The sequence below is a fragment of the Oxyura jamaicensis genome, chromosome 7 (genome assembly GCF_011077185.1).
Source record: "Oxyura jamaicensis isolate SHBP4307 breed ruddy duck chromosome 7, BPBGC_Ojam_1.0, whole genome shotgun sequence".
Lineage (NCBI taxonomy): Eukaryota > Metazoa > Chordata > Aves > Anseriformes > Anatidae > Oxyura > Oxyura jamaicensis.
This window is the reverse complement of record NC_048899.1, coordinates 38,269,950-38,281,343: the sequence shown is the minus strand read 5'-3', so window position 1 is coordinate 38,281,343 and position 11,394 is coordinate 38,269,950. Positions and strand designations below refer to the sequence as shown.

General features: G+C 46.5%; 1 long non-coding RNA gene across 1 annotated transcript; it reads right to left on the bottom strand.

The window, feature by feature from the left end:
- Positions 1 to 2,955: 2,955 nt before the first annotated feature.
- On the bottom strand, positions 2,956 to 10,610 carry LOC118169970. The gene is made up of 6 exons (XR_004752401.1): positions 10,539 to 10,610; positions 8,984 to 9,077; positions 8,175 to 8,468; positions 7,329 to 7,400; positions 6,417 to 6,559; positions 2,956 to 3,632 (listed from the first exon to the last, which is right to left on the bottom strand). It is a non-coding gene; the product is annotated as an uncharacterized LOC118169970 (long non-coding RNA).
- Between the last annotated feature and the right edge of the window lie 784 nt (positions 10,611 to 11,394).

The window sequence follows — 11,394 nt, the reverse complement described above, 5'->3', positions numbered from 1 at the left end:
GGCTGCACTCTCCATTTGTACTGTGGGGACTTGCTTGCTCAGAGACTTGGAGGAGACTTGGGACATTTACAATGCACTCAGGCAGGCAGGGAGAGAATGGCATGGGGAAAAAGCATCTCGGGCAGCAGGAATGGCCCCGATGTCAGCTTTGGCTCACACCACGTGGTGTGGGTGCAGGCAGCCTCCACTTGTGCCAGGAGCGGTGTTCGGTGTGTGCACAGCCACCAGCCTGTACACCTGAAGGGGAGCTTAGGTTTCGCCGCTCCCTTCACACATCCTTCCAGGACGTGCGTAGAAAAGCACCCAGAAAACTGCTGGGAGAGCCCTGGTCTGTGGTGCCGACCAGGAAAGCCCCACGAGCTCCTACAACAGGCTGAAACAAGCAGCTGAACAGCAGCACCATGGCTTTGGTACACACCGGCTGCTTTTCCACCACCACCTGTCTGCAGTGCGGAGGTGCCAGGGGAAACTTTTGGGAGAAACCTGGTGCCCCAAGGGAGGACTCCATCGCCTCGTAGTTGGCTTGAAGACAGTATGAACATCTGACCTGCTTCTTCATCCTTGTCCCTCATTTATTCAGATTAAATGGTAGAATATATTCAATTTTACCACCAGAAAGGGGTGTTTCGTTTATGAGAATTCCTATCTCTCTGTAAGGTTTCCATCCGTTCAATTCCCAGAGGGGCAGGAAACTCTGTAAGAGTGACCTGGCAGACCTGAACAACTCTCTGTTATTACTGTTAGAGGTGAGTTTTTCCAAATCTCAGGTTCATCTGAAAATGCTGGTCCTCGTGATGCTCGGTGGTTGTGGCAGGGCCAGGGCTTGGCCTCGCAGCAGGACTCGCACCAGGACCTCACCACAGCCTCCCAGCAGCTGTTTCAGAGACAACAAACCCCAAATTCTGTACAGCCCCCACCAGAGCACGGCAGCTGGAGTAGTTCCCTCCCTGGGCACTATTTGCAACTCCTCAGTGCCTTGGGCACCGCAGGGATAGGGCAGCCTCAGCTGAACTACATCAGCTACTAATGTAGCGGTCTAAAATGCATTATTAGCTCAAATCTCACTTTTCTCAGGGCAAGGCTGAGGCAGTCTCACCCCAGGCTGTCTCCATACCTAGCGCACTGTGCTGTCTGGAAGGCAGGAACACAGCACTGCTCGCCTCAGCCTAGAGCAGCAGCCAGGCTGTGCTCATGCTCAGCCCTGCCTGTGGAGCATCACCAAGAGCAGGAGCCCATTTTCTGTGTAAATACCCCATAAATACCCCTAAAACCCCCCTCACATGCTGCCAGCAGCCTGCCGGGTTCCACCTGATTTCTCTCCCATCCCAGGTCTCCTCTTTCCTTCCAGTTAGCTGGGAGCAGAGCCTGGGAAACACGAGATAAAAGATTGCCCCCTTTCAGCTCAAAATGTGCACTTTCAGAACAAAAATCAAGAGGTATCTTAGCCACTTCCCAAACAGGCACTGAAGTGTTTTGTTCAATATTTTAAACGAGATACACTTATTAAAAACGCTCCAGCAACTGCAGCTGCTTTTAGATAACCCTTTGAGTGTACTCGGGCTAAATTTGTCTTGATGGCTATACAATTTTAATTGTATTCTTCCCACATCTTAGTCGTAATAATCATCAAACCATCTCTGAAGTAGGCAGAAAAGGTGCACTTTAGCAGTTAAGATCTATGCAAGCATAGGGCTTTATTCTGGGTTTGTATTCAGGCAAAATTCACATTGATTTTAAAGGCAATTTAGCTTTAATAAGGAAAACAAGTCCCACTGTTTATTTGCAGTTAAAAAAATAATAATAAAAAAATCACTAAGTGACAGGCAGTGTGCTTGCTTCTGGCTGGAGCTAGGGCCCTTAGAGGAAGGGTTTCCTAAAAATATTTGGGCAGGTATTCGGATAGGCAACCCATTTGAACACGCAGCCCTAGCTGGGTTTGAGCCCATATTAATTACCATTAAAGAATGAATCATTACCAATGCTCTTCTCTCCTTCCTCCCGTCACTGTTTGTGTGCGTGAACGGCTTCTGCCGTTGCCATTGATTTCAGCAGACCATGACTCGGGCTGTCTGACTGGTGTAGCGAAAGGAGCCCCGAGGGACATCAAGTCTTTCAATTCTTTTATATTATAAAACAGCAGTGTCCTCTCCATAATTAAGGTTTAAACTTGCTGTCCAAAAAATCTAATTTTCTGTTAGCTCACCATTAAAAAGTGATAGCTATTGCACATCATACTTTCATGTGTGCCCGGTGGCTGGCAGCCAGCTTTTTTTCCAGACAATTCAGACGATTCTGCTGCTCCCAGTCTCCTCTGCACCCTTACTTCCTATTACTGGAACGGTGATGCAGGTTTCTTTGAAAAAAAGAAGAAAGAGAGAAGCCAGCCAGCAGCAGAAAGTGTACAAAATGCAAGGGAAAAGCACCACGGACACTGAGGGGCAAAAAACCTGAAACTTGATAAAAAGGGAAAAGTTTTTGTTACATTAAAAAAGAGCCTGGTGAATCTGTCAATCCAGGTACTGCCAAAGTTGGGGAAACCAGCAGGCTTCCAGTGGGTGTTCATAGGAGAGATGGAGGCGCCTGCGTGGGTAAGAAAACACACACACACACACACACGTGAAGTTTCAGCAGCACCATCTTCTCGTTCCTCCTTCACTGAATTTAAGTCCAGAGCAAGTGACCTTGGTGGCCACACAATTCACCTACCCTTGTGGGGTGTTGGTTTCTTTTATGGAACACCTTTATTTCTTTAATGCCAAAAATTGCTGGTAGCTGAGGACCAGATGCCGTCACTGAAGAAAGAAACCAAAGGAAGCCCGGACTGCTCAGGACTAAGCGTATCCATCAACTTGGCCACTAGCAGCTGGGGACCCATTCCGCTGCTCCAGAAGGTATTTTTAGCACATGGAAAAAAAATGTCATGAGCACATGATATAAAAAATACACAAAGCAATCTATCACTTTTATGTCCTTTATTCCACCACAATCAGGTTAGGATTTTCCCCCCGCTTGCCTCCATTTCGAAGCGCCGGCAGGGCCATGCAGGAGCAGCGCTGCTGCCCTGCTTCCCGCAGGGTCTGGCTTCTGTCCCGTGCCAGGAGCTGCAGCCAGGGACACGAGGGCTGGCCCGCAGTGCCTACAACAGCCTTAGGAATGATTTTACAATGTAGGAAATGTGAAAGGAAAATGTACACGCACACACAACAGCTCAGTGTTGCACGTGCCTCGTTTGTGGACATACCGTGCAATAAATAATGGCTGGCAGCCCCGGCTCTGGCTGGGTACACAACCATCACAGCTGGCAGCAGGGACATCCACGTCGGCAGCAGCTCCATGTGAACCAGCACCGTGCCCCGGCAGCCAGGAGGGCAAACCGCATTTTGGGGTGCCTTAAACATGGCACGGCAGCTGGACAGAAGAGATTAGCCCACCAGATTCGGCACTGCTGTGGCCTCACCTTGAGTACTGTGAGCGACTCTGGGCCCCACAATATCAAAAGGATGTTAAGGTCCTTGACAGCATCCAGAGGAGGGCAACAGAGGTGATAAAAGGGAGGTGCCAGTCTCTTCTCCCTGGTAACAGTTGGCAGGATGTGAGGGAACGGCACAAAGCTGCTCCAGGGGAGGTTCAGACTAGATACAAGGAAAAAAAAGTACCTTTTCTCATGTTCCTCCAGGTATCGAATGATTTTTTTTGCTTTTCTTCTCATTTTTCAACTATAGAATGGAATGGAGTGGAATGGAATAACAGAACAGAACAGTTGGAAGGGACATTCAAAGACCATCCAGTTTAACTGCCTGACCTCTTCAGGGGTAACCAAAAGTTAAAGCACATTATCCCCACCTCGTGTAAAAATAAATAAATACATAAATACAGTCTTCGACAAAGAACTGGAAACAAGAATGCAGAATGTGTGATACAACTATAAAGGATAAGCTGATGGGGTAGAAAATGCTTTGGAGCTCAGCTCTACCAAAAAAAAAAAAAAAAAAAAAAAAGGCTGGGCATGGAAGAGAGTCATTTCTCTGGCTTGCAGGAAACTTTTGAGCATGGGAGATAACAGGCTATGGAACAGTCTCTTTTGGGAAGATATAAAAATTCTTTTACCTGTGACTTTTACTCTAAACTTAAGAATATATTCCCTACAGGATGCTGCTGCATTCACAAAGAGCTGGACCTGCCCCTCTCCCTTGCTGCCTTAGGAAACTCAGTCATTCAGTTTGCTGCTGTGCACCGCTGAAGCCACAGGAATGAGAAACGCCGATCATGCTGTAAATATTAACTACATGTGAGAACTACTCAAAGGTTTTCAAACAGAGAGAACAAACTGAATTATAACCAGCAACTTCAGGACATGGAGAAAGAAGCAGTTTTCTTTAATTCACTCGGCCGGCATCGGCCACATCTCCCCAGAAGGCTGGTGGCTGCTTGACAGCAAGTGCGGTGCTCTCAGACCCGATTGCCAATTAGGGCATTTGTGTGTGTAATGGAACTGCCACTCAAAGTGCTCTGAATACATGTTCAGTGGTTCACAAATCCATTCAAACTTTCATTAAAATCTCTTCATTATTAATGATGCCTACATCTCCCTTCCCCTTTGCCAAATATAAGCTCTACGTACCAGAAGTATGTGTTCGAGATGGAAAAGATTGCTGAGATTAGCTGGCACTCCTTCTGCCAGATAAGTTTATGCGATGCTGTCATCCACTAAATACCCCTTCCCTGCCTCGTTAGGACTGGCCTGACACTGGTTCATTTGCAGGGAAATGCCCCACAGTCTAACCAACCTCACTCCGCACCACCTGTACGAGGATTAATCCCTGTCAGTAAATATCGCCTAATTCCAGCCTGCTGATTTCCACTGGGCACAGATCTCCTTGGCATTTTCATGCTGTATTAGAGAAGAGGAAATCACACAGCATCTTAAGTAATTTTTTTTTTTTTTTTTTTTTTTTTTTTTTTTACACACTCCATTTGTTTGCTATTACATTAGCTCCTTTTCAACTGGTACACCGTGACCATTTTTGTACACAAACAACATATTGAATTTGAACAAAGCATGTCCACAGGATATTCTCAAAGTGAGAAATGAATTGCTTTAGAAAAAAATACAGCATCACTGGGAAATGGAGCACAGCAGGTATTAGCTAATGACACCTAACATTTGCCATGTCCTGGACAGACAACAAAACTGCATACATTAATTAAAAACAGGCTTTGGGGAAAATATTATGAGCTCGTGCTGTAATGCCTGTGGAAGAGAGGAAGCGTGAGGCCTGGCGAGGCTCTTGGCACAGCTTCAGCTCCTGAGTGCCACAACTGAAACAACTCCAGAGTCGATGAGCCAGTCATGCCCTGTACCCCTGTACCCTGCACTCAGCCCAGGGATCTTCCCAGTTCACAAAGGGTGGCTTTAGGAAGAAAACCACCATTTCCTAGATCCTAAGCACTGCTGGGAGCAGGCACGCTTTGTGGAAATGGTGCCTGTGGAGAGCGCCAGGCACCAGAGCCATGGGCTATGCGCAAGCACCGCAGGAGCAATGCAGAACTGGCCCTGCTTGGAGTGGGAGTGCAGCTGGATGGCAGAAAGCATGCAGTTAGACTGCAAAAGCACTTCCAGCAGAAATTACATGGACGTTCTCATACCATTTGCAAATGAAGATCAGGGAGCAATTGAAGCGCTGCACTATTTTTAATGTTTATCGGAGCCCCGTGCTGTGCTGTGCTGCTCATTTCCATCGGCGCTGTGGCTCAGAACCATGTCAGGGGCATCTGGCTCAGCTCTGGCTTCGCTGTCCAGCAGGGCTAGGAGGCAACAGCTTACGTTGTTTCTAAGCAGGGTTGCAAAGATTCATTCCTCTGATTAAAAAGAGGGATTTTAGCCAGGCAGCACCAACCCGCCATAAAATGCAACAGCCTAGTGCTTGGAGATGGAAGTCCTAGAAGAGTCTGCCCTGCTCTCAACCAAGGACTGACAGCTCCGGTAGCTGGTGTTGGACCATGCCCAGTCTCCTGCCAGGAGCTTCTTCATTTCATCTTAAAATATTTCTATCAAAATGCCAAGTGAATCCAGACAGCCCACACATGTACAACGCCTTGCACTGGCTGGAGCTTTGTTGTTTCCAGAAGAATAGAAACACCCTTTTTCATAGGAAAGCAGGGCAAGGAGAGGTATATACTTTCATAACACTGCAGTCCTTTCTCCACCCCTGCTTTGGTGCCTCCTCCTCCTGGCTCTCTACTCATTGCAGGTGCCTGAGAACCTCAGTCCCACACCCTCCTCCGGCTGCAAACCCTCTTTTTATCCTTTCAGATCAGGAGCACCACTGGGTAGGGTGTACCTCAGCATGGATGCTCCTATTTGTTTCCTGCCACCTCGCTGAAGAAGGAAGCCCCGAAGCAAAGCGCTCACTCACTTAATCAGAAGAGTTCATTTGTGCCTGCAATATCCCCCAGGGCCATCACTCTCCTGAAGAGTTGCCTCCGCTACCAGCACCTCGGAGAAGTTACCCATGCAAGGATTGCTTGGGGAGCAGAAGGAAGCAGTGACAAATTTCACCTATTTCAAACAAAATACGGCTCTTTATTTTCTCCAGAAGATACCAATCCATAATCTGTGCACATGGCTTTAAGTAGTTCTGATTCACATTCTAACAAGCATGTGAATCTTGGAAAGAGCAAGCCAAGAAGCAGTAAACCCCTTGTCTGTGGTGATAACGTCTCTGTAAGTGCACAATGAAATTCATTCATGCACCACAGAGGGACGAGTAGCACCATTCTGTCTTCCCTTAGTTATCCATTTTTTAATTAGGTCATGTCTAGAAAAATATTAAATATTGAGTTCAATTTGTCTCCTATCTATGGAGATTCAGCACAACAGTTCCAATGGCTAGTTATCCTCGGTGTTCAGAAATTACACGCTGTTTTTGTCTGAATGTATCTCATGTCACTCATTGATTTCTTCCTTACATTTTTTCCACTGTGATGGGCTCTGCATTACCAGTTCCCATTTTATGAATGAGACGTGCAAGCTCTAAGCCTTGGACTTTCTTGCAATTAACCACAAGACATATTTTTGTAGCGTAACTGTGTTCATATCACTTATTTGAATCTTTGCCAACTAATTGGCATCTTTTTTAATTCGGGATGCTAGAGCCGAACACAATGTTCCAGCAGCAGCCTCACTAAAGTGAACACAGAGGCAGCACAACCTCGCTGACACATAAATCTGTATTCCTCTGTTTAAAAAGCGTATGGGTGTGCTTTGAACAAAAAAAGAATAAATGCGTATTTGTCCTTTTGGCCCCAACATCACACTTCACTCTTACCTTCTGCTGATTAAATCGCCGTGACTTAGAAGCCCTTTCAAAACCGGGGTTCTGCAGACACAGTCCAAGAGCCTGTAAGGATGAAGAAAGCAGGCTACACTTAAGTAAGTTTTCCGTGTTAAACAACAACAAAATGCACATTGTATCAAGGGTAAAGTGTGGCCGATAATTTCTATCTTGTAGAAAGCCATATAGACCAGCAGCAGCTGTACTGGCCTTTTGTAATTCATGGTCTGAAAGTTTTGCCATTCCCCTACCATGCCTTGGACGCATGGATGGATGTGAAATTTAATTCTGTACATCTGGGGTTCTCAAGGTGGTCTAGAGCTCGTTCAGGCAACTTTAAGAGCCCTTAGCTGGTTCATTACTTATTTTCAGAACAAATTTGTTTAATGTTTCTGCCTTTGCCCCCTGTGACTAACAGCTGTGTTGTTCCTATCTAGTAATCGAGTAACAATACCATAGATAGTATTCTTTCTTTTAAGAAAACACTTAAAAAAAAAAAAAAAAAAAGCTTTGCTGCACGTAATTCTGCATGCCTTCTGTCCTTACTTTACTGCAGTGACTCCAATTCTTACAGTAAGTACATGGTTTCCTTATTTTAAATAGGCTTTTTTTTGCAGCTGTGTAGAGGTCAGGGTCATTTTTTACAGTGGGGTACGTGCAAACAATCCCAAAAGCATTCCTACAGTTTGTGCTGGAAAGGAAATTGAGGACTGCACACTGTTTCCCCTCAGCTGGCTGTCCTCGGGCAGATCCCAGAGGAATTCAGACGCACGGCCCAGGCACCTTTGAGGGGTTTCTGTCCAGCTTTAGGGCAGCAGTCCACCCCGATCTCTCTCCTACCTCCAGCTCCTGCCCATCTCCATCTTCCTTCTGGGGAAGGCAAAGACACAACATCTGGCCAGCCGTGCTCTCCTGCAGATATCCCCGTGCTGCTCACAAGTGTCCGGTTACCTCCCCGCTACATCAGCTCTGAGCACAGCATTGAGTGTAATGGCATTGCTGGGGCTGTTCCCAGCCACGATGGCATTCTGGTTTCAGTAAACAGAATGCTTTCCAAAGGTAATATTTGAGCACTGAGATTAATCCACACCTGATACATCCCTGCTTCTCCAGAGACACAGCTTAGTATTGCAGCTGCAAAGCAGGGATAACACACCACTACATCTCCCATCTTTGAACTGTGACATACTTAACAAGATCTCTGTGGTATAATTATTTCAGAAAAAAAAATGCATTTTGTTCCTTCCAAATCTAGGAGAAAAAACTAATCACCATTAGAAAAATGATTGATAAGATGGAGACTTTAATCCAGCACAGCTATGACTTAACGAGACCGTAAAACAGACATACTGCATCGCTGTAACCTCTCGATAGGAGCACAGCACAAAGCACCTCCGACGACACGCCAGAGGCAGAGTTAATTGAAGTCATCATTTGTTCAGCCGCCTGGGTGCAGCTGCCCTCATTTGCGTTGTGAAAGCCCCAGCTCCGTGGCACAATGATTTTGTTTGGGGTGGAAATCCGACGTGGAAAAAGGGAAACGTAGGAAAGGCAAGTAGCAAAGTATACCCCAGGGAAGGGGGATATGTGCAGTTGAAAGAGAAACGTTAGAGTGGCTCCCAAGGTGATGGATAGCCATACTCACGTACCAGGCACTCTTCCAAAGAACAGCAATCCTGGAGAAATTCCTCCCAGAGAGAGGGCTAGCTATGGCACAGCCCCAGGTCCTTGTACAGAGCTGTCCTGCAGGGCACAAGGAGATGGGAAGGGGCTGAATGAAGGCTCCCTTAACGCTCTAAAAAAATCCCCTTACTGCCAACCCGGGCGGGCTGGAGGCAATGAGGAGTCATTTTCTGGCAGGGTGAAGGCCAGGAAACGCACGAGCAGCTGGCCCTCTGGGATGGGACAGGAGGACAAGACTCGGGAAGGTAAAGGCATATTGAAATGAAACCAAGTTTTGCAGTTTTGTGAGATAAGAAAAAAACAGGCCTGCATTTAGGAAACAAGAGCTGGCTAAGATATCTAGAACAGGCAGACAACGTATGCAAAACAGCCACAGGTAAGATTGCTGCAACTAATTCACACCATTACGGATGAACCTGTCACCAGAACTGACACTGCAAATTGAATTCGGTGTTCTCTCCCCAGCCATACCAGTATCGGCTCTATTAAACCCGTATTTAAAATAGGCTGTTGCAGGCAGGACCGAGATGAATGGCCCAGCGTGCTGGTAACAGCTTCCCACCTGCAGACCCTCACCTCCAGTTCAGCCCAGCGGGCTCTCCTCCTGCACTGCCGCTGCTGACCTCAGGAACCGAGATGAAAGTACACAATATAAAAATAAAAAGTTTACTATCTGCCCAAATCCTTGACAGTAGGGATGTAAACATTCCAAGTAGGAAAGAGATTGTGCAAGAAAATGGATCTGGGGGGGATTAGGGTAAATATATACATATATATATATATCTCAAGTGGAATTACTGACCTACAGAACTTACTGCACAGAACTCTTGCACTGCTGCAGACTGTGCACACGCACAGCCACATGCACAAATTTCATGCAATGATGTAAGGAACAGGGGGTAAGCACAAGTTGCCCGTACGTGATATTTTAATTACTAGGCTCAGCAATTTACTTCACCAATATTTCTGCAGTGTCTCTTTGGTTGACCCGAAGAGCAATTTGGGGGATAACAGAATAATGTGTATGGATTTTGCACTGAAAATGGCTACGCTGTTCATTATGTTTTCTGGGCTCCATTTCTCTAATGAGTGATAAAATTTATTCTCTATATTTCAATAGGAATTTGGCATGAATATTTATCCTAGATAAGTAAAATTTCTACATGCATGCTGAGAAAGAAAAATGGAGCCTGGTGGTACTGAGATGGCTTTGATGATGAGCAGTTTTCATATCAGCCATCAGCTTTAAGTAATAATTGTAGGGGAGCTGCTTGTAGCCAGCAGCAGACCAGCCTTGCTGTTACAGTCCAGAGAAACAGCTAATGCTCTGATAAACTCTTTGTCACCCGTAATCGTAAGTGATTCGGAAGGGACTAGGATTTACTGCCCAACCCCAAATCAGCAGTCCCTGGACTGCACATCCTCAGGTGCTGAAAAAAAAGGCAGAAAATAAAAGCAGAGAGTATCACCTGCCCAATGAGAGCTAATTAATCAGGTGCAACAAGGGATGCGTTGTCTTACCTTTAATGCCGGGAGATGGGAAAAGTGAGCAAAGGAGTCCAGAGGCCTGAATGTGAATTAAAAAAAAAAAAAAAAAAAAAAAAAAAAAAAAAACACTAGAAAGGGAAAAGAAAAGTGTAAAGTACCAGCTGTACCAAGTGCAGGAGGCCTTCCTGTGGTGGGTAGCTCGTGGGGAGTGCCCTCATCCCCCTAAAACACCATCACCTGTTCCCAGCACCCACCCATACCCCTGGAGCCCACTGCTGCTGTGACTCCGGCATCCAACTCACCCTCTCAAAGCAAAACCAAGAAACTGGTGGGCTGGAATCGCCCCTATTTATGCAAGGGACTGCTTAAAGGAGCCCTTCCAAGGCTTCCAGCCGCATACGTAAATTGTGATGAGTGCTGTTATTAATAACAGCAAGGGGACCAGGAGGCTTTACGTGGGGTTCGAGGCATGTTCCTTGCGTTCTCTTTAAAGTGTTTGTAAGCAGACAAAATGTGATATAACCAGCCATTGCCAGCAGAACAGACCAGGCTGTGAAGCCTGCCCACCAAGCAGCCAGCTGGGGTCCTGCTGCCCCTCGGGGCGCAGGGGGCCGGGAGCTGTGCACGCCTGGGGTCCGACTTCAGCCCGTGTCCCAAGAGCTGTAACAGAATGGGCACGTACAGCTTCTTGCTTGTCGTCTTCCTCCATCCAAATCTCGACTCCTTCTGCTTGCGGGATGGCTAGATTGAGAGCATGAGTCAATCGGCCATCAGTACGAGCTCTTAAATTGCTCCCATCTTTTATTCTTCGTGATGCACTTCGTTCCTCAGCTCAAGACCTCATTTTGCAAGTGTAAGGCAACTCAGAGCTCTGCTACAAAAGGAGCAA